Here is a 5,702-nt window from a genome sequence, read left to right on the forward strand (position 1 = left end):
GTGCTAGAGAATGAGGAGATTGAACCTCCAGTTAAACAAACTGAATCAAAACATGGCACAAACATACAGCACAATTTGAAAATCTTTTCAAAGGATATGCTTTATTGGTTTCTCTGCATTCCCTTGACAAAGAAAGCAGATCATGTGAACTATTTGGGTATTTCCACTGCAATGTAAGGAAAGTGAAGAAACCACAGTGAGAAAAGCAGGAGGCAGAGAACTCTCCTAGGCAGATGGGGAGGGTCCCCGGAGAACTTCTGACCACCCAGGTCATTGTGCACAGGGAGCTTGCCTAAACATGCTCACAGTGAAAAATTCTGTACCTTAACACATGCACAGTAAGGGAATTAAATCAGTGTAGAGTGGCTCAGACTCAAGGGCCCGCATATGCACTGGAAGGGCAGGATGCACAAGGGAGGAGCCTGGCCTCTTCAGCTCATGTGTAGAAGTCCTGGTATGCCACTGTGAGGGAGAGAATATCTCTCTTTGCTGAGTGCTTTCCTTTTGCTTAATAAATTCTGCCCTCCTCACCCTTCAATGTGTCTGCATGCCTAATTTTTCCTGGCCATGAGACAAGAACCTGGACTTGGACTTAGCTGAACTAAGAAGCAAAAATCCTACATCAGCAGGGCAAGGAAGCAATAACACCTCCAGTAGGAATGCCACCAAAAATACTGCAATCAGCCTTGCAGAACCTTGGGGTTATTGGGGAAAAGGTTGCAAGGCAACAGAATCACGTTAGACACAGGAAGGGACAGTCAGCATTATCCTGGTGCAGGACCTGTTTGTTTCGTACACCTAAATGCTCCCATATAAAACAGCCTCCATTACTCTCCTAAGTATTAAGAATTTGAAGAGTAAGGGAGGGATAGGCTGAAGCCCCAGCAGTGACAATTCCATAGAGTAAAACTCCTTAATTGTATGGCTATGACTTCAAAAAGTGGGGGCATTTTATAAGCCTCGTTCCCAGATAATACTTCTGAAATCTACTATCTGAAAATCAAAGTTCACTTATGTTAATGTATAATAAGATTGTCTCAAGTACATTAACATTTTTTTAAAAAATATTATTTTTCTCACATTTAAAAGCCATTTACTATGCAGTCTATTTTCCTTGTTTTGTGCACATGTGCATGTGTGTTTTTGTTGCTATTTGGTGTCATGGTTAATTTTATGTGTCAGCTGGAGCTAGGCCACAGTGCCCAACTATGTGGTCAAACATTACTCTGAATGCTTTTCTGATGATGTGTTGGATTAGTTCAACATTTAAGTTGGTGGAAGTTGAATAAGTAGATTACACTCCATAATGTTAGTGGGTTTCATGCAATCATTTGAAGACCTGAATAAAACAAAAGACTGACCTCCCTTGAGCAAGAAGGAATTCTCCAGCATTTGGCCTTCATACCTCAACTGCATCATCAGTGCTCCCTGGAGCTCCATCCTGCCAACCCCCATCAGATTTTGGAGTCACAAATCCTCCACAATTTCATAAGCCAATTTCTTAAAATAAATCTCTGTCTCTGTCTCTGCCTGTATGTATATGTATGTCTCTCACAATGGATACAACATACAGCATACACACACACACACACACACACACACACAGACACCACATTAACCCTCTCCTCTTTAACTTCTTATCCACTATTAATCTACTGAAAACAATGACAAAATTGCTGTTTCCTTTCATTCTTCCTCCCCACTCCCTCTACAATAATGTTACAGTGGTTAATAATGTATTTATTGATATTTTCATTTCAATAGTTAAATATGAGTATATTTTATTTGCTAAATTAAACAATATAATTTTTCTCCCAGCTTTCAAATGAAGCTATTAGGTTGGTATCTTTGTGGGAATATAAAGTTAAAGAATTTATACCACTACCCATTTTCTTTATGTCATTCTTTGCCAAATGTTATTAGTTGCATCATTTCTTTTTGTCAGGATTATATAATATTTACAATCTGTTTTTCACACTAATCTTCACATTTATTTTCGCCTTAATTCAATAGCCAATTCACCAACAATTTTTTTGTGGATAAGTCATTTCCTTTTTGTTTTCATTAATTAATTTTTTAAACAGCTTTACTGAAGTATGACTGGCAAACAATAAACTCCATATATTTAAAATTGTAATTTGATAAGTTATTTTTTGAAGGTGTCTAATTTATTTTTTTCATGTGCCTGATAGTTGTTGTTTAGTATATTAAAATCTTTGCCTGGCCTAAGATCACATATATTTTCTCCTATATTTTCTTCTAGGAGATTTATAATTTTAGGTATTCATCTAGGTGTACAATCCTTTCTGAGTTAAATATTTTTATTTGACAATATTTAATTTTAAAATATTTAATGTAAATATTTACATGAAATTAAGTATATGTTTTCCTTTTTTATTTTTCAAAAACAGTACAGAATTTTATCCACTTGCCTTCCTCTAATGTTAATGTCTTACATAGTGTGTTGGTTAATTGTAGATGTCAGTTGGGCTCGCTGAAGGGTTATCTAGGTAGCTGGTGAAGCACTATCACTGGGTGTGTCTGTGGTGTTTCTGGAAGAAAAATCAGTGGACTAAAGAAGATCCACCCTCACCAATGTGGGCAGGCACAATACAATCAACTGAGGTCCCAGATTAAAAAAAAAAAAGTCAGGAAAAAAGGCAAATTCTCTTTGTCTTTTCTGGAGCTGCCCCCCTCTCCTGCCCTTGTACATCAGAACTCCATGTTCTCTGGCCTGTGGACTCTGGAACTTGTACCAGTGGGCCCCCAGTTTCTCAGGCCTTCAGCCTCAGCTGAGAGTTACACCATTGCCTCCCCTGGCTCTGAGACTTTCAGACTTAGACTAAGCCACATTATCAGCTTCTCTGGGTCTCCAATTTGCAGATTGCCCATTGTGGGACTTCTCAGCCTCAATAATCATGTGAGCCAATTCCCCTAATAAAGTCTTTCCTATATATCTATATCTATGTCTAAACCTATATCCATATCCATATCCATATCCATATCCATATCCATGTCTATCTCATTGGTTCTTTTTCTTTGAAGAACCTTGACTAATACACATAGCCATAGTATAATTTAAAAAGCTAAGAAATTAACTTGGGTGCAATGCTATTAGTTAAGCTACATATGTGGATTTCACCAATATTTTAAATCATGTAATTTTAAAATATTCTAATAAAATTATTTAAGTGTGGTAAAAACAACATAAAATTTACCAGCTTTACAATTTTTAACTTGACGGTTCAATGTTGTTAAGAATATTTCCATTGTTGTGCAACCAATTTCCAAAAATCTTTTCATCTTGTAAAACTAAATCTATACTCATTAAGGAACATCCCACATCCCCTTTACCACATTCCTGGCGACAACCATTCTACTTTCTGTTTACATGATTGACTACTCTACATAACTCATATAATAGAATCATACAGTTTCTGTCTTTTTGTGACGAGATTATTTCACTTAGCATAATGTCCTCAAGGTTCACCCATGTTGTAGCATATGTCAGGATTTCCATCCTTTTTATGGCTGAATAATATTTCATTGTGTGTATACATCACGTTTTGTTTATTCATTCCTCCATAGATGGACATTGGGGTTGTTTTTACCTATTGGCTACCACGAATAATACTGCAATTAACCTGGGTATGAAAATATCTCTTCAAGATTCTGCTTTCAATTATTTTGGATATATACCAAGAATGGGGATTGCTAGATAACACAGTAATTACAAAAAGATTTTTTTAAGGAACAAACCACACTGTTTTCAATTGCAACCTACTTTACATTCTGACTAACAGTACACAAGGATTCCAATTCCTCTATATCCCCATCAAGAATCTTTAAAATAGTAACAATACTAGTAGGTATGAGGTAATATCTCATTGTGGTTTTGATTTGCACTTTATTTGTGATTTTGAGTATTTTTTCATAATGCTTGTTAGTCATTAGAAATCACTTTTGGATAAATATCTATTCAAGTCTTTTGTCCATTTTCTTAATTTACTTGATTGGTTGTTTTGTGTTGTTTATTTGTAAATCTTTGTCCATTTTGGATATTAATCATTAGCATATTTGTGAAGTACAAATATTTACTCCCATTTTGAAGGCTGACTTTTTGCTTTGTTGATTGTGTCCTTTGTTGTGCAGAAGTTTTAAGTTTGACTTAGTCCTATTTGTCTATCTTTGCTTTTGTTACCTGTATTTTTGGTGTCATAGTTAAGAAACTATCATCAAATCCAATGTCATGAAACTTTGTCCCTGGTGTTTTCTTCTAGGTGTTTTATGATTTAATCTTTGATCCATTTGGAGTTTTTTTGTGTGTGTATATGATGTAAGGTAAGGGCCCAACCATTCTTTTGCCTGTTTTCCCATTATGATTATTCAGTTATCCCATTATAATTTCTTGAAGAGTCTGTCCTTTTGCCATTCGTTATCCCAGACCCTTGTCAAACATCATTTTCCCATATATAAGAGGGTTTATTTGGGGACTTCTATTCTATTCCACTGGCCTAGATGTCTGCTTTATATCAATATCATACTATTTTGATACCTTTAGCTTAGTGCTTTTCGATTTTTAAATAAATTTTATTTTATTTTAGTAGGCAAATAATAATTATATATATATTTGTGGAGTACAATGTGATGTTTCCATACATTTATACATGGTGGAATGATCAAATCAGGCTAATTAACACATCCATCACCTCACATACTTATCATTTATTTGTGGTGAGAACATTTAAGTTCCACTCTTTTAGCAAGTTTGAAATATATAATACATTGTTATTGACTATAGTAACCATGATGCTCAATAGATCATTAGAACTTACACCTCCTATCTAGCAAAAACTTTGTACCCCCGACCATCATTTTCCTTTCTCACCCACCATGCCCCACCACAGCCTCTGTTAACAACAATTCCACTCTCTATGAGTTTAATGTTTCTAGATTTCTTGTGTGAGTAAAGAAGATAAATCCGTGAGTTGAGAAAAACAATATAGTAGTATTAGTGAGCAGTTTTTCATTGTTGGCATTTGGGGCTGGTACTACTGGTTACTCTCAGAAGAACCATAGAGAATGGAGGGATGGGTTAACTGACATGTGTACCCATCAATTCCAGCCTGTTATTGCTTGAAGGTTGCTCCTATGGGTGTTAATTACCCAGCAACTCTGGGCTTTCAAAGAAAAAATCTGTGCAAGATCCCAAGGCAACCTCCCAAGCTCTCTGGAAGAGAAGCAGAAATATGCAGGTGATCAATTTATTCTGCTAGAAACTGAAGTGCTGAGAATAGGCTACTTTTTGCAGAAAACTCAGATGTGGGCCAGGTGTACATGTGGTTGTGTGTCAATCGTGTGTGCTACCATACACTTCTGTCCCACTCAGGATTACTCATGCCCACTGTGAATCTACTTTGTTACTACACCTCAAGTTGGTAGCCAACTGTCATCTCTGAAAGTAAGTGTTTAAAATATGAGAATCTGCAAGACATGCCATAGTTTTACTGCTGCGGCTGGTCCTCTGGCTACAGCTTATTTCCATCATTTCTCTTCTACTAGTATAACAGGCACTGAAGACTCCTACTTTTTAGCCAGTTTTTCCACTCATTTAGTTTTATTGTCCAGTTCAAACATACTATCTTGAGAAATATGAGTACCTCATTAACCTGACTTCATCAAGTTCCTGTTGCTCTAAATTC

The sequence above is a fragment of the Pongo pygmaeus genome, chromosome 6, assembly GCF_028885625.2.
Source record: "Pongo pygmaeus isolate AG05252 chromosome 6, NHGRI_mPonPyg2-v2.0_pri, whole genome shotgun sequence".
In the NCBI taxonomy this organism is placed as follows: domain Eukaryota; kingdom Metazoa; phylum Chordata; class Mammalia; order Primates; family Hominidae; genus Pongo; species Pongo pygmaeus.